The sequence below is a fragment of the Acinonyx jubatus genome, chromosome C1 (genome assembly GCF_027475565.1).
Source record: "Acinonyx jubatus isolate Ajub_Pintada_27869175 chromosome C1, VMU_Ajub_asm_v1.0, whole genome shotgun sequence".
Taxonomy (NCBI): domain Eukaryota; kingdom Metazoa; phylum Chordata; class Mammalia; order Carnivora; family Felidae; genus Acinonyx; species Acinonyx jubatus.
In genome coordinates this window covers 135228262-135247031 of record NC_069381.1, presented here as the reverse complement: position 1 = coordinate 135247031, position 18770 = coordinate 135228262, and the positions used below count along the sequence as shown (strand labels likewise).

Sequence of the window (18770 nt, the reverse complement as noted above, 5' to 3'; positions counted from 1 at the left end):
TTAAAAAAAAATTAAATATTTTATTTATTTATTTTGAGAGAGAGTGAGTGAGCAAACATGTGAACGGGGGAGGGCAGAGAGGGGAGAGAGAGAATCCCAAGCATGCTCTGTGCTGTTAGCACAGAGCCTGATATGGGGCTCGATCCCATGAACTATGAGAACTATGAGCCAAAATCAACAGCCAGACACTCAACTGACTGAGCCACCCAGGCCCCCCAACACAATGAAGAATTTTTAAGTAGGGATGTGGAATATCCCCTTATACTTAAGAATACTTACTCTGACTGAAAAGGTAAGTATAGGAGACTTGAGGGCAGTTAAATAGCTTCTGCAATAGTCAGGGATAAGAAATTAATAAAGCTTGGCCAAGTTCAGTAGCTGAGCAAGTATAGAATTACAGATACATCCATGAGACATTAGGAGATAGTCTATGAAGTATAAGAGTTCTTACATATGAGAGGTGGGGAGTATTGGGGGTACTGAAGAGGTCTCATTTTCAGAATGAAATAACTGGTCTCATTCATCAAAATTGAGAAGTCACTGAATGAGCTTCTAGAATTTTTAGGCAAAGAAATGTCCTGTTTTCAATATGTTGAGTTTTAAAGTCAATGGTTGTGAAAAGGAAAGTAGAAGTACCCTATAGTTTATTGAGTACACCGGGCTGATTTCAGAAAAGAAGAGGTTGGAGAGAGATTAATAAGTGTAAAGGCCATATGTGAAATTATGAGCCAAAATAAGGCCACCCAGAGAAAGTATGTAAAGATAAGAGTAAAGGGCCTGGAGAAAAGAGCACCGATGTATAAAGAACTGAGAACAATGAAGCTATGGAAAGATTGAATAGAAGGCAGTAAGACAGAGAAAAGCAAAAGACAACGTAGTCATAGGGACCATATGAGGAAAAGTATCCAGAAAGAAGGTGTGGACAATCAAGATTAAATATTGCAGGTTAGCTAAGATAAAAAGTAAAGGGTCTGTGCTCTCCCCACCCCCCCAACCCCCATCCCACAGTATGTAGCACTAGATTACTGAAAAACATGTTTAGAAATTTTCAAGAAAATGGTTAGAGAAAATTGGATCGCAGTGTGTTTGAAAATGCTGTGAAGATAGGTGACTCATTTGTTTGGCTCTGAAATACAGTAGATAAAGTGTGACTAGAGTGTATGTAGCATGTTATCAAGGGAGGTTTCATTTTTTAATATTTTGAAACAAGTTAGAGATATATACTTTTTTTTATACAGGTCGAAGGGAACAAGTTACAAAAGAACAGACTCAAGTAGGAAATACTAGGGATTAGTTGATATGTTGAGTTATCTAGAATATAGGTGGCAAGCTTACTCCAGGGCTGCAACATGAAATTCCTGTTCACTGGAATGGGAACAAAAGGAGAGTAAGATGGGATTTGTTGTAGAGACATACATATTCAGAACTGATTGTGGGGGGGGGGGGGCAGCAATTTAAAAGGTTCTCACCTCATGGCCTCTAAATGATCTGTCCAGAGTTGGATAGCAGTGGTCCTTAGAAAAAGGAGCTTGAGAAAACCCAAAGTTCTGAACATACACCTATGGAGAATGGGAAAAGAAGCTGAGCAAAGAAAAGCTGAAGGATTTTCAGGCAACTCTGGGGGGTCTCCTGAGTCTGAGACTACCCATATGTAGTGGACAGACCTCCATGGCTATGAGTCATCCCAGTGAGCTAACCCACAGTTAATCCTTCTCTGTTGTGCATGGGGATACTTCCCAATCACATGTATGCCACTACCTTCCCAACTTCCTCTACTTGAAACTTCCTTGTTCAATTCTACCCTGTTAGAAGCAGGTTTGGCTTTCTGTGCCTCCCCAAGTCAAAATAAAGTAACTGAATAAACAATCTGTTAGCAGGTTAATGATACAGGGATAAAAGTGTTACGTGTTCTCCAGTGAGCTGCTGAAGATGATATATTACAAGCTTTCCTCTCTATAAACTGTCTATATTTTAAAACATCCCCAAACTAAAACATTAAGGGAAAAGATGCAACAGTTTAGATGGAGATAATCTGTTTTTCATTTTCAGGCAGTGTTAATACCTATTCTCTAGGGAGTTGAGGTTTCTGGTCTGTGTGTAGGAAATGGCAAAAGCAGAGAAGCACAACGCTCCACACTTTGGTGGCCACTCTCCCTTAACAAGTTTAATTGCCTCTTCTGACAGAAAATATTTTGGAAAACCAGCACTTGTTTTCCTTTACAGATCATCATGGCAATTCACAAGTGTACAGTGAGCAAGTTGGCCATGAGCAGCTCTGAAGGACGTACTGGCACCTACATGATGCCAGACATCTGGAGGCAAATTTTCATCTGAAGAGTAGGTGGGGCTGTATATTTTGGAAGCATAATGCTGAACATCTGGATATTTGGAAATCAACTCACTGCCTAGCGTTCTACATAGAAATATTTTGTTTTTGGTAGAGACAGTCTCAGGCTCTTTACCCTTAAAAGCAATATCATGATTTATGTTTATGTTTTCTCTATTAAAATTTGAAGTTATACAGCACTGACAATGTGAGTTAAATATTTAGATCACTAATTAATGTTAGGTCACTCTCTCTCAAACTTTAATAGTACATTTGAATCAACTGGAGAAATTGCTCATAAGTGTTCTAATTCAGAGCACCCTAATTCTGCATTTCTAGCAAGCTCCTTGGTGATTGCACTGCTGCTTGTCCTCACTTATGACTCATTCAGTGGCTAGGTTCTAGATCTGCGCTGTCCAATATGGTACCCACTTGTCATCTGTGGCTTCTTCAATTTAAATTGTTTGAGTTAAAGATTTAAAGATCAGTTCCTCAGTGCCACTGGCCACTTTTCAAATACTCAGTTGCCAAATATAGACAGTGTAAATATAAAACATTTCATCACTGCAGAAAGTCCCACTGGGTGGTGGTGTTCTAGAGGCATGATTCCATAGCTTTGTGCATTCACAAAGACTTGGAAAAATTATTTGAAGTTTGCTTATAATTAGTCCCATTTAAAATCACATAAAGACTTCTACAAAAATGGAGTTCCAAGTTGAATACAATACAGCAGATCACAATTTTGGAGTCTAACATTTTATTTTAAAAACTTTTTTTTTTAGTAGCAATGGACACTGACGTTTGTCTGAATTAGAATATATATTTTAAAATGGTCTAACTGTTGTACTAAACTCCACCAATATATTTAAATATAATATATTTGTCTATATAATTCATCATAGTGCAAATGCAGATGCTTCTATCCTGATTTATCTTTTGTACTTTTCCTTTGTTTTGCTTCATTACCACTTTTTATTATCGTTGTTGTTGATGTTGTGTTGCTATTTCTGTTAGGTGCTGTACGCATACTTATTAGTATTGCTCTACTTAGATCCCCAAGCATCAACAGGTTCTTGAATAAATAAACACCTAAATAATGTTGCAAATTCATTCAGTAATGAATTAATGAGGTATCTAGATACCATTCATAAAACCAGGTTGCAAGTCCCTGGTCTGATTCATTTCAGCTGTATAGTTTAGTAAATTACAGAGTCTCTTGAAGGCTCAGTTTCTTTGTCTGTGAAGGATAGATGATTCACAAAGATTCAATCAAATAATGAATGTAAAAGTCCCTCTAAAACTGAATCAGTGCTGTGCACATGTATTATTATTATTATTATTACAGAATGATTTTTTAATGATCACTTAAAGTAGTGATGCCCAAATACTTTAATGTCAGTATTAGGTTAAAACATAAAGTTCACTGGGAAGATGATTATCACTAAAATGTTTCATACCATGTAGACCTAGAGGTGCAACAACATAAAATTGAATATGCAACTTGAAAAATAAACCTGGGCGTCAACCTTAAGGTTTTAATTCTCACTTATAAACTCTGGTTCTAGAACCACCTTAATGTAATTAAGAACAGTTGCCAAATAATATAGACAGAAAAGTTTTATGCATACATGCACATATATTCTATTTAATATAATATTAAATACAGTACTGCAAATATAAACAGTACTCTCAGTTGTAAATTCATGAGTGTCAGAGCAATTGACCAATGATATTTTTCCACTAGCTTTATGAAATGCAAATTATATTGCACATACACTAGTGCTTTTCTCTCTCTTCTCTCACTCTGCTTCCACAAACAGTTTATTGTAAAGTTTCAGTGCAGCTTACCTCCTGTGAAGGTTAAGCTTTTCAGATAAGTACTTACTTGCTCTAAGTCTTGCCTATGAACATATCCTATTTAAAATTGCAGAACTGCAGAAGTAGATTACAAGTTTGCATAATGATGCAGAAGATCACAGTTTTGAGATATAGCACAAATTAAATGGTAGCCCAGATCTACTTTTTATATAAGCACACACCAATTATCTCTTAAACAGTTACTCATGAACATTATTATTAAAATAAAGTAGTCCATGTAGGACAATCAGTTGCACTATTCAGACTTCCCTGAAAATTCTTTTCAGTGCCAACTGGAAATTTTGCATTAACCATGAATAAGTTTGAGACATTCTTCATTCTTACATTCAAGTAAGTTTTAGCTAAAATGTTGGAAAACTTCTGCCTAAGAATGTGGTGAACTTTCCTCCCTCCCTTCCCAGTTTTGATTTTTGTTTTGATTTGTTTTTGTGGTATTTGGTTGAGCATTAGGTCTTCACATTGAACACTTAGCATGTCAAGGAAACTAATGATCTAAAATTGTAAGAGATTTTAAATAGATCAACCTGCCTATTTCTCATGCCTGCTTGAGAAGTTTTTTAGAGCCTTTCCATTCCTTTCCTTCTATGCTTGCCTGGAGATTTGGATCAGATGAGTCTGAACAGAATCCTATCTTATTCTTTGAAACAACACTTGGTAAAAACTGGAATGTCAAGCCCAATATATTTAAAAATTACCAACAGAGAAGATTGTGTAGGTTTTTATAAAATCTGGAATTTACACAGTTATATTTAATCTTTGTAAGGCAAATACTCAAGCTAAGCTTCAATGCAAGAAGGTGGATTGGTCATTTTAATCCAAGTAGTTAGTGCGTTGAGCTAAAGTCCAAGCTTGAAGGTGGTGACTGCATTGGTCTTATGGAATTAAGTGTGGCACTTGGGCTAAGAAGCTGGTGATAGATCCAAGTCAAGTAAGATTCACCATTACCTAGGTAGGAGTTTGAGCTCAGGGATCCTTAAGTAGAATTTGAGACTGAATATAGGTAGGATAGGAACTCTGTATGCAGGAAGAAGAGGTGGATGGGGAGTCTGAAAGCAGGATGATAGAAGACGGGCTTCAAATGAACTGGCTCCTTTGATGTTGGAACTGACTAGCATTGAGCTGCTAGAGATGGAGAGTGAATTAGCTCTCTTTCCATCCTCTGAACTTATTTTTATTTCCTGGGAAAAATCATCTTTTCAGCAGAGCTCACCTTGTTTTGATATCCATTCCTTTGAAGCTGCTGTGGTTGGTGTCACACAACTCTGATTCTGAAACCACAGCCACATACACAAGATTTGGGAAGTTGACTCTCAGTACCAATAAGTACTATAGGATGGCATTTACATATCAGGTCTTGGCAAACAGTGCTTCTAGCACGTCTGTTTGCATCTGAGTCAGTGTGGTGGTCTGTCTTATTTCCCAGAAGTGGAGAAGTGATGGTTAGATACAGACATTTGATTAAGATGAGAGATCATGCTAAGGGATGGAGGAGTGAAGTCAGCTCACATGGGGCAAGCAAGGCAGAAGAGCTTGTTTCACGAAGGGTGGGCATATTCACTTAGCCCTTAGTGAATTTTTGGTGGTGGATTGAAAAACAAATAGGTATGCAGACAATTAGGTAGAAAGAAAGAAAGAAGGAAGGGAGAGAGGGAGGGAGGGAGGGAGGGAGGGAGGGAGGAAGGAAGGAAGGAAGGAAGGAAGGAAGGAAGAGAAAGAAAGAAAGAAAGAAAGAAAGAAAGAAAGAAAGAAAGAAAGAAAGAAAAAGAAAAGTCCTAAAGATTGGCATTGGGCTAGTTAGAATTCTTGAGTAAAATTAGAATCACAACAGTCTCGTAATGTCAAGTCTCTGAATTTCCAGGAAGAAAGGGTACACATTTGTAGTGCAAGTCTGCTTCCCTGTTCGTTTTGAGGCATAGAAACTGAAGATCCTGCAAGTGATTTTCAATTTTCAGAAATTTGGATTTATAGCAGCTGCAGCATAGTTCCCTGCTTCCTCTTGCTGCTTATACACCCTTAATAAATTGAGTTTTAGTAGTTGAACAGGGTGAGTAAAAATGTAAGGTTAAAAAAAACTAGTCAGTATTTTTTCATGTAATCTAATATTAAAATTCTATAAATTCTCAAGAAAAATTATAGCAACTGTAGAAATTTAGGCAGCCACCTATTAATGAAAAATGAAGAACTGAATACAATGTAATATGGTTAATAATTTACACATTTTGAATTAAGGTCTGGCAGAAAAACCTAATGGAATTATATAAATGATGGTTTCATTTATTTTAAATTAAATTATTTTTAGATTTATGTTTTGACATTTTATTGACATTAGGTTTTTAGCCTAGTTGTTGACATTAGTTTTCTTAATACATCCCTCACCGCCCAATAACAGTGGAGAATTTATTATTAAGGATACAGTTTGAGGACCATAACGCTTTAAAAGTTATATAGTCACTTCATCTTGGAAAAACACATTTTGAATGACATCTATGCTCTTTACTTAAGAAACACTTTGGAAAGCAGAAAAAAGAATTATTTAGATACATATGCATTTCTCCATATCCTTCAGTTGTAGTTGTTAATATAGAATTACAGTGATCATGTAATTCATTGTTCAAACTTGGATCCTTTGAGAATGATATAAAATGCATTACTGGGCAAAAAGTTTCATCTTGGACTGTGTTGGCCAACTAGAACATAGGGGTGCCGTCTCCAGAATATTATTTCTGAATACTCATCAACAGACCATATATTTAAGTATTTTACCTTCTTCACTGTTAACTTCAGGAGTAAGAGAGAAATGAACACTACAGGGAGGAAAAGAAGCATTTAAAAAGCAACCAACCTGATTTCTAAAAAACTGGTCATTAAAATCCTATTTTTGACATTGCTCTTTGTTCTCTTTAAAAGTTTGAGTGTAGGGGCACCTGGGTGGCTCCGTCGGTTAAGCGGCCGGCTTCGGCTCAGGTCATGATCTCACGGTCCTTGAGTCCGAGCCCCACGTTGGGCTCTGTGCTGACAGCTCAGAGCCTGGAGCCTGTTTCAGATTCTGTGTCTCCCTCTCTCTGACCCTCCCCTGTTCATGCTCTGTCTCTCCCTGTCTCAAAAATAAATAAAACGTTAAAAAAAAATTTTTAAAAAAAAGTTTGAGTGTATATCCTGTTTTAGACCTAAAAAAATTAGAGTGACTGAGATTTGGGACCAAGGAGTCTAGATCCCTGCACACTCCCCAGGTGATACTCATGCATACTTAAGTGCTGGCTTAAATAGAAGATAGGGGTTTGTACAACCTAAAATGTATCTAAAATAAGAATCTGACTCCTTATATCACATAGTCTGTCAAGTTAACAATTTTACTACTTTTACATCAGTGCACATAGATATGAACAATGAAAATCCAACTAGATGTAATGTAAAATTTTAAAGCATACTGAAGTTTTATTTCTGGATGATGACATTAGTAAGCTTTTACCCTTTCTTATCTCACCTAATAGAAGTGGGTAATTGAGTGAGGTCTTGCTACTAGAAAGGATAAACTTGATCCTCCTTACTCTTGCTCTTTCCCTACCTGCATCTGTCCCTTAAGCTAGGTGAGCTAACTCAAAGTCTACCTGCCTACCCTCCCATTAGAAAATTGTAACATCTACTTGAATTCACAGCAAATTGCCCAGGATTCCTCTTGAATTTTCTCAATCTGATTTTAAAAAAGGATGTTCCTTTCTGAAATAATAGTGAATGTAAAATATGCCAAAGCATACAGAGAATGTTCAGGATAGCAAGTAAGAGTTAACTTGGGGACAGATCAGAAGAAAAGATCAATAACAGGTAATATATATCTATATCTCTATCTGTCTATCTATATCTATATAGAGATATAGATATAGATATTACATATCACCTTCAATGCTTCCACATTTGCCAACTACATCAACAGCTATGCTATCCCTTCACAGCATTCTTGTAGGCTCCCTCAGATAACTCTATGAAGAGTGGTGTTATTAGTAGTCTTGAGCACATCTGGGCAAATAGAGAACTATTAAAACTAATCTTGTTCAGTGTAGCCTTTCAGTTCTAGGTATGTGTCTCTTGAGCTGTCCTTTATTACATGTTCTGCTCAGCTCTTTCATTCAAGCCCTTATGGTATAGACACTGTGATACATGCTGACAGAGTTACAAAGAATGATATACTATGGCTAGTCCCATGAAGGATCTTACAGTCTGGTGTATGCTGTAAGATTAGATACACAGAAGTATGTTTAGTCTGTTACATACATGAAAACAGCCCCACCTAGCAATATGATAAAGAAAATCAGTATCAAAGAAGTGGTCCAGATAGGATTTTGCTTTAGGGCTTCTAAGGGGTGAGAATCCCTTCCAAGAGAGAAGCCTGAATAAGATCTCAAAGGAGAGAAAGGCAATAAATAGGAGGGTTGAAAGATGGGTAGGATTTAGAGAGAGGGGGTGGGATTTAATTATAGTATATTTAATTTTAATAAGGATTCGATCCAAAGAAAAGAGTTTAAACTTAGTGGAATAACAAGAATTTACCACTAGGAGGTTATTTGACAGACCACTCAGCCTTTCCTATCTCCCCAAAATCTTCCTAGGTGTATGTTTCCTTTACCTGGTTATTGAATTACCTGTACTACCTAGATTTTGAGATCTAGAACTTCTTATGGTGTGTACCCTGTTATGTGTTTCTGCTATGGCAAGTATGGCATCTTCCATGTATTGGGAAAGTATTCATGATCATAGTAAATCTATGGTGATCTGTGAAAACATTTCTCAAATGTAAATGTGCATACAAACTGCACAGGGATCTTATAAAACATGCTAACTCTGATAGATGCGGGATCATGGCTACAGGTGTGCATTTCTAGCAAGTTGCCCGGTGAAACAGATGCTGCTAGGCCACAGATCACATTTGGAATAGAAAAGTCCCACACTTATAATTTGAAACACCAGATCTTTATGGTGTTATCCTGTGTTTTTATTCAGGTTTTCACTTATGTGGTTCCCTGTTCTCCAGTTAGCATTTAAATTCAATTGTGAAAGAGCCCGTTCCTGTATTGATGCTCTCATATCAAAAACAAAAAACAAACACAAAGAACAAAAAAACCCACTTAGTTGAATGTTAAGCACATGGAAAATTATCATATCCATATAAAACATATCACCAATCAAACACCAAAATAATAATTTCAAAACAGTAAATAAAAACAAGTTTTACAGATCAACCAGTTACCAGACCTCAGTGCCACTTTTAAGTTTTGATAGGTTTTTAATTGTAACTTGTGTGTTCTAATTCCTGTGTTTTCAAATAATGACCTCTCTTTTTTTGTATTAAGAGAAGTCAAATTAGTGATATATCACATTCCTGTATGCACACACAAAATTACTGATTCAAAGCAAATTCACTATCCATATACAAAGGTTAAAGAGATGATTGTAGGATCCTCATGCAAGGTCTATATACTCTTAGTTTATACTTATGTCTAAGAAGATTGGTTTTACTATTCAAGATCACATTCATTTAGACTAATAACCAAAAGAGAGAAGATAATTTTTATCAAATGCATAAATGGCAGTAAAAGCTAAAAGCTTTCAATATGATGGGAAAAAGAGATGGGAAAACAAGTTCAGAAAAGCAGGCCTTCAGATCTTTAAAGCGGAACAGTTCAGTGTGATTTTATGCAGAGACAAATGACTCTTCATAGTTCCATAGGCCCTGGGGTCTGCATTTTAATATTCTTAGTTAAATAATTGGTATTAATAGGAACCTAGGGTACCTACATAAAGTTGAAACATATTTAATATTTTTCAGAGAAAATAAGAGATTTATAGTGAAATTCTGTGCCTTAGTGTTCAGCAGTTTAAATTACCATTAAAGAGATAAATCTGTTTTATTTTTTGGTATGATTGTAATTTCAAATGCTTATCTTTGTTTTATGCTTAAAAGTTATATTTTCCATTATCCAGAATGTATCATTATGAAAGATAGCGTAAGTTTAGTGAAATACTAGTAAGTATTTTTGAAAAGAATTTAAGCGATTTGAATATTTTTTTCTTACTTTGGACTGGTGGAGCCATCTCTGATTTGTTAGATGGGATTTGTTAATCATTACCAAAATATAATATGCTTTACAGATATTACTTTATCATATATACCACCTGGTACATATACCATGTACAATATAATTTAGTATTTCAATTAAAAAAATGAACTTTAACAAAGCAGAAAATAAATGCGGAATGGCTTGAACATTCTGTTATTTCAAATTCATCCCAATAATAAAATTAAAGTACAATTACTCTAATTTTGCATTTGGCAAGCACATTGTCTCCTAGACCTTTTCACTCTTACTCTTCTAAATGTAAAAATCTTGGCTTCTCAAAAATACATAATTTCTGTATTCCATTTAAGCATTTATTTTATAAAGCAAGTTACAACTGTATTTCAAAGAAAATTGAATATTGTAAAACTTTAAGTGTGGGGATAATTAGACAGGTATTTAAGTATAATTTGGGGTTCTAACAGAACTTGGAAACAATATCATGACTTATAGGGAACAGAGATTCTTAAAGAAAATCTTCATGGCAACACAGAGTGAAAAGTTCAACTGCTTCTAACATCTTTTCCATATTATCGACTCATTTCTCCTCTGTGTGTGCTTTGGTTCTTTTCAGTGTGCTGCATATTCTAAGGCCCAGCCCTTCTCCCTGTGGGTGCTCAACATGCATCTGATGATGATACTTAACAGTGATTGCCTTGTGGGAGAAAACGTTAATTTGTTCTGACGCTCCCAGATTTCAATCTAATGAAATGAAAATGTAGACTGGAGTGGGCTAAGCTCTCTGGTGCTTTTCCTTCTTAGAACTTGGGTAGTTTCCTTTTGCATGATTGAAATCATTCCTATATCATCCCCTTAATGTCTGTAGTACAGTGCTTAATGGCTTCATCAGGATATATCACTTTCTTTGGCACAGAGCTGCCAGTGGAACACAAATCATTTAGAGAGAGAGATCGTTAGAGAAAGATAGGGTGCAGTGGCTGAAGGATCACAGTTAAAAGTCAGGAACATAGAGAAAAACCTAAAGTGTTTGGAAAATTAAGAAAAATTCACAGAAAGCGTATTAAAAGTTTTAAGTTAAAGATGGAAAAAATAGGGAGATCATTATAAGACTACATTGATACCAATTTATAAGTGGCATTACTGACAAAAAACTGTATTTTACTTGTTTATCTTAATATCTGTTATCACTACTAAAATACAAACTCCACACAGCTGGAGATTTGTGTTTGTACACTCTATATCTCTAGAAATTGGAACGGTACCTAGATACCAGTAAATGCTATTTGTTCCAAAAAATGAGTAAAGAGAATCCTAAAATCTGTATAAAGAAAAAAAAAAGGAAAAAAAATCGTGAAATATAGCAGGATTAACCCATAAAATAAAATTTTATATCCTAAAAGGATGTTTAAATGTTCTTTTTTTCCCCAGAGCTGTAGGGAAATTTAATAGGCTACTTTTTATTTTCTCCTTAATAGTTTCAATATTCCTATATCCTATTTGATAGTGTACATGTTGTCCTACCTGTTTGTCACATCCTCATGGAATCTTCCCACATTTAAGACAAAATCAAGGTCATAAATAAAAACAACAAGTGTCAACATTTTTAAAATAATGAAAATAAAATTTTCCAGGACATCTTCAAATGCGTTTACGGATGTCTGCAGGCCACTTATCTTCTCATAAACAAACTAGATTAATACAGATTCTAATTGAAGGCTTTGGACAGCTGCTTGGTACAAGACAGAGGAGAAGTTGAAGATATAATAGCACAGAGAAAGAGTTTGCATAAAAAAAATAGTAGGGGTACACACTTAACTGATGACCAAATCAGTTAATCCACTTAAAATGCCCACTGCTCTCATACCAACTCCTTACTTCTGAAATCATTGAGCATCTGTTATAGAAGATGGTACTTAAAAGCAGATTGTTGCTAACTTATTCATCCTGTTTTGAGAGTGGTGCTTATTGAATACCCAGTGCACAGGGAGGAATATGGGCTCAGGAAGGGTAGTTAAGTATCGGAGCTCTGTACCTGCTTGGAATTTTTTTGTTTTACTTAATAATATGATATTTTAACATTAGGCTTTGCTTGAATACAGTTTTTGAGTTGAAAAACAATGGTATGTAAGAATTCACAAGAAAAATATTCCTGCCAAGTTTGAGAAGATGTCTTCAGATCAATAAATGCGTAACATATATTGATTATTTTGTAAATACTTGGTAAAATGTAATTCTGAGAAATATGTCAGATTTCCTAGGTGTAATAAATTATTTATTAATATAATACAAATTTGTAACTTATTACTAGTTTAAAAATACACAGTGAAAAATAAGTAGGGGTGCCAGGGTGGCTCAGGTCATGATCTCCCAGTTCCTGAGTTGGAGCCCGCTTGGAGTTCTGTGTCTCCTCTCTCTCTGCCCCTTCACCACCCCTGCTCACACTCTGTCTCTGGCTCTGGCTCTCTCTCTCTCAAAAATACATAAACATTTAAAAAAAATCAGTAATAACCAGCATTTGGGACATAAAATTCTATATACAATAAGAAGCCATTAGCTCTCTCCATACTATTTCATTTTAATTAAAGTCAACAAACTTTTATTTTGTACTTTTATGTGTCAGCCAAGAGTATACCACATGATTCATTCATTCACTTAGTAAATCAGTATGATTATCTGTCTTTTTTTTTCAATATATGAAATTTATTGTCAAATTGGTTTCCATACAACACCCAGTGCTCATCCCAAAAGGTGCCCTCCTCAATACGCATCCCCCACCCTCCCCTCCCTCCCACCCCCCATCAACCCTCAGTTTGTTCTCACTTTTTAAGAGTCCCTTATGCTTTGGCTGTCTTCCACTCTAACCTCTTTTTTTTTTTTTCCTTCCCCTCCCCCATGGGTTTCTGTTAAGTTTCTCAGGATCCATCTAAGAGTGAAAACATATGGTATCTGTCTTTCTCTGTATGGCTTATTTCATTTAGCATCACACTCTCCAGTTCCATCCATGTTGCTACAAAGGGCCATATTTCATTCTTTCTCATTGCCACGTAGTACTCCATTGTGTATCTAAACCACAATTTCTTTATCCATTCATCAGTTGATGGACATTTAGGCTCTTTCCACAATTTGGCTATTGTTGAGAGTGCTGCTATAAACATTGGGGTACAAGTGCCCCTATGCATCAGTACTCCTGTATCCCTTGGGTAAATTCCTAGCAGTGCTATTGCTGGGTCATAGGGTAGGTCTATTTTTAATGTTTTGAGGAACCTCCACACTGTTTTCCAGAGTGGCTGCACCAATTTGCATTCCCACCAACAGTGCAAGAGGGTTCCAGTTTCTCCACATCCTCTCCAGCATCTACAGTCTCTTGATTTGTTCCTTTTGGCCAGCCACTCTGACTGGCGTGAGGTGCTATCTGAGTGTGGTTTTGATTTGTGTTTCCCTGATGAGGAGTGACGTTGAGCATCTTTTCATGTGCCTGTTGGCCATCCGGATGTCTTCTTTAGAGAAGTGTCTATTCATGTTTTCTGCCCATTTCTTCACTGGGTTATTTGTTTTTCGGGTGTGGAGTTTGGTGAACTCTTTATAGATTTTGGATACTAGCCAGTATGATTATCTTTCAAGAGTATAGTTTGCCAAGGTAACTCAAAAGTGAAAAAAGGGGGTTCTCTGTCACTAAGGTGCTGCCCATTTAGTGAGAAAATACAGCATATATTATTATATAAACCTATAAACAAATGGATACAGTATGATTAGAAAGGGGCAATGATCTAAATTTGCCACAATTGCTATTAGAGAACAAAGGTAGATAAAAATAATTTCGCTTGTCAGATGTCATAAAGGCTTTCCAAAGTAGAAAAATCTTTAGACTTCAGTTAATCTTGGAAGGATGAATAGGGCTTATCACCTACACAAAAAAAGAACAATATGTTTCATAAAATAGAGAAGCAAATGGTGGCCTCATATGTAGTGTATTCATTCTTAAGGTAAAGATGGAAAATAAGCTGTGTTGGGGTCTTCTGTATTCCAGTCACATTCTGCAAGTTCCGGAGAGTCGTTGTTAAGAGAATAAAAATCTGGTGAACAAATTTATGCCGAGTCATTTAAAGGGAGTGTGTAATGAGTGCAAAGAGGCCCTAAACTGTGATGATGGCAAGTATGATGTGGATGAGGGAGAGGAATAAATAAGTCAGAGAGAAGTTGGAGAAAACCTGGTAATCAAGTAAAGAGAGGAAAAAGAGCAAAGTTTTCTGAAAGGCTTTGCTGAGAAAATGGTGCTGCCAACAATTGAGATACAGAGAGAGGAGAGCAGGTTTGGGAGTGATAATTTGATCATTACTGTTCTTTAAGATAATCATGATTTCGAGTTGTCTTCTGAGATTCAAGAGTGGTGGCTGAGAGTGAGAAACTGAAGATCAGATCACAAGGGAGGAGGTGTTGGGAGAGTTGAGATATGTGTGTTCAGGGGACTTTGGCCTTTATTGGTAATGAAGAGTATGAAAAAAATGAGATTTTAGGGGAAAAAAGAATTCATAAAAGACAGGTTTAAGTATAAATTCTAAAGAATACTTTCATTAAAGAAATGGAGATGGGAAAGCATGCAGAGAAGAATATTAAAATGATAAAAAGTATGTGAAGAATAAAGTGAATTTTATTGAGTAGCTAGTATATGGGAATAATCATATTCTCATTTAATCGAAACATCAATCATTCTTCCAGAGAAAAGTTTAATATTCTTATTTTACTCACAAGAAGATAATGGCTCAAAGTGGATCAGCAATTTAGACAACATCATTTAACTCGGAAATGTTGGAATTGATATTAAAACCTGTATCTTCATGACCTCAAAACCCATACTTGTGGTATTCCAAATGAGAAATCAGTTTGACACTCAATAAGCTAAAATTTTTCAAGTATAAGACTTTTGTATCATTCATTTCTGCTCCTGGAAACTATTTGATCTATATATTCTTAAATAAAACAAAAGCAGTGTTGAAAAACATGTTGAACAATTAAACAACAGATGTCTCTAAATACTAAAACAAACATTGACCAAAATATTTGAGTCAGGTGTCAGTTCAGAAACGTTTTTAGATGTATCATTCATTTTTCAGGTGTTGTTTTTCTCATTCATCTCTCTTTAGCTCTGGAAACTTCCAGATTATTTCTCCAGATATATCATCAGAACAAATATGAGATTTTATTAGAAACACATTGGGGGAAAAAGGAGTAATAGGGCTTGTAAATCTTCCTGAAACTTAATTGTATATTCAAAAGAAATGATACTAGCAACATTACCTAATGGTGTTTAATACATATTTTATAATGTTTTTGCTTTTATTATAAATGATTAATAAACGACAATGAATTCTGCCTTGTAATGTCTCCTTCAGGTGTGGCTTACACAGAGTCCTACTTTGTACCTCATCTCTTTTCATAAAGTTATGATGGCTCTGAGTTGCTGACATTCTTATCATAGTTCCTACTAGGTCACTAAATCACAGGATACTGAATTTTCATTTACATGTCAGTATTCATTCAGATTCCCTGAATGAAACTATGTGCAAAGAGAAATGCTGTCAATTTTTTTTTTCCCCTTGGAAAAAACATATATTTATATGCAAAGCGTTTTTGCAGTTTGATTATTTTATTACTTAAATAATGGAAGATTATTATTTTTGTGGAGAATAAAGAGTTGCTTTGGAACTTTTGTATCCTTTTGCACTAAGGAGAAGGAGAAGGGAAGAAGGGGATGGGGAGGGGGTAGGGAGAAAGAGGAGGAGGGGGAGGAAGAAAGAAGAAGAAAGAAGAAGAAGAGCTTGTTATAAGCCAGGTTCTTGTTAGGACTTGAGTTTTTGCATCTCCACAAGGATTATTGCGGAAAATAAAGATGCTTATACAATTTTTAAATGATTCTTGGGATAAAGCAGTGGGTAATTTAAAAATGTACAATAGAGTAGAAATAGAATCAATGGCTGGTGGTGAAACACAATTGGCATCTTGCTCCAATTCTTCACTGTTTATGATGTTATAATCATTCCAATTTCAAATGGACCTGATTTGAGACACAGAAGATGATGTCATGAGACAAGTAAGTAGCAGGACTGATGAAGTCTTAAAAGTAAAGGAGGCTGCTATGATGCAAATCAGTTTTCCAAGGGATGTTAAATATTTCTGAAGTTAACAATTGAAACAAAAATACACTGTCAATAAAAGGCAGATAAAATAAACACAGAAATCACATGCAGTCCTAGGAGAATTATTTTTGAATAAAATGCTTTTTCAAGGTCTTCACAAAGTTGTCAGCAGCTCTTTTAAAAATCAAGTCAATGCATTTGAAGCAATTGTTCATAAGATATGACTGGTTGGTAAATGATTCTGAAACTCCATCCAGCTGTTAATTTTACATGGCTATTCACAAAGTGTGCAAGTATTACAATAAATAATACTTCCAAAACACTGTAACATGATAGGTTTCTTATAAAGCATTATGATTCTCTGCATATTGAAATACTTGCCCCCTTAACTTTTATGTTTCATTTATGGTGCATTTTTTTTCAGTACATTGATCGACATTATCACATAATGTTCAGTGCCTATTGCTAGTGAATAATAGCATGTTTATTAATAAAAACTGTTATTACAATTTTGGCAGGACACTGAATTGATTGAGTTCCTCTTTAAAGAAAGGAAGGAGGGGGACTGCTTTTAAATAGAGCATTGAAATTGGATTGGGGAAAACTACCAGATAACCTCAAAAGAGACCAATTTTGGATTCTATAGGATATAGAAGTTAGAGTAAAACAGGGAATAAGACGGGTATGTCCCTGTCTTTTTGGAGCTTAATTTCTGGTATAGGTGATAGTTGAAAATTATATAAGCATGCATTAAAAATGAAGTAGATTAAAATGATAGAGAACAGACTGCTGATTGCTAAGAATTAGGGATGGTGTGGGGAGTTGTGAGGGGTAGGTATGACTAAAAAGAGGTATCCTGAAGGACATCTTTGTGGTGATGGAATAGTTCTGCATCTTGATAGCAGTGATGTTTACATGAATCTATCTACACATGTTGTAAAATGGCATAGAGCTATACACACATTGTACCAAAGTCATGCTTTTAATACTATACTATAATTATTTCAGATGTACCCATTGAGAGAAAGTGGGTAAAGGAAATAGGGACCTCTCTCCACTGTTTTTATAACTTCCTATGAATCTATAATTATTTCAAAATAGTTAAAAAATAAGATGGATTGAGTGACTGATGGATAGATACTTGTTTAAGAGAATTTGTCAACATTTTAACAATTTTAAGTTGAGAATTTGTCAACATTTTAACAATTTTAAGTTGACCGTAAGTTGTAATAAATGCAATGAAGGAAACAAAGACTAAGAGAATACAGAAGGATCCTAATTAAGGCAGGCTATTCAGTGAAGACTCCTTTGAAGAAGTGACTCCAGAATAAAGATGGATTTATTCATGTAAAAGTCCAGTTCATTCTAAATCTTTGGATAAACATGTTCGAGGGAGGAAAGAACTAATGGTTTCCAACAATGGTACAAATACTAACGTGGTTGGAACTTAGTGAATGAGGGATAGAATAGAAAGATAGGTGTCTGATAATATAGGGCAAGCATCAGCAAACTTTTTTTGTAAAGGCCAAATAATGAATTTTAGGCTTAATGAAGACATAGGGTCTCTGTTGCAACTATTCAGCTCTGCTTATATAGTGTGAAAGTTAGATAACACATAAATAAATGAGCACAGCTTTGTTCCATTATGACTTTATTTATAAAATGAGGCAGCAAGCTGGATTTGTCCAGGGGACTATAGTTTGATGACTTCCAATGCAGAGTCTTGTAAAATAAGGTGTTCAAGTTTGAAGCCAAAAAGAAGTAACTGAGTGGTACTAAATAGGAAAATTAAGTTTACCATTAATAGTTTGTGAAAAATAGGAAGAAGGTAGAGATACAAAGTATAAAGTGTATTAATTTAATTAAAGAAAAAGGATGGCTTAGGGAAATTCACTTGAAAAAGTTTTAGAAAATCACTGTCTTTTTTGTAAATGTTCACAAACTTCCTATGGATACTCTATGTACCCTAATACAGTGTAACATAATAGTCCTGTCAATGCAGTAGTTGTGATATGGATGGAGTCGGAAGCAAGATTACTTGTGTTTAAATCATGACTAGGTCAGGTACCATCTGCCACTACACAGTTCATTGACCTCTCTATACCAATTCATACTACTTAAAATAATCAGGAACGTTATTGTTCTTTAGTAGTCTTAATAATATTTTCCAATAAGATAGCCTTAGAATCAGGGTTTCTGTCTGATATATCTGGGATTCATGTAATATTCTTCTTGCTGTTTAACAAATTTTTGGCTTTCATTATTATGCTATTACTTCATCATCTGTGTATACTCTGATCTCTGATATTTTTCTCTTTCATATTTTCTATAATTTTCTGGGTCAATGATTATTTTTATGCT

General features: G+C 35.3%; 1 long non-coding RNA gene across 3 annotated transcripts in view; it reads left to right on the top strand.

Annotated features, from left to right (window-relative positions):
* The window catches only part of LOC113598232 (uncharacterized), a 451524-nt gene that overhangs the window by 427772 nt on the left and 4982 nt on the right, over window positions 1-18770 (top strand). The window lies entirely within an intron of this gene.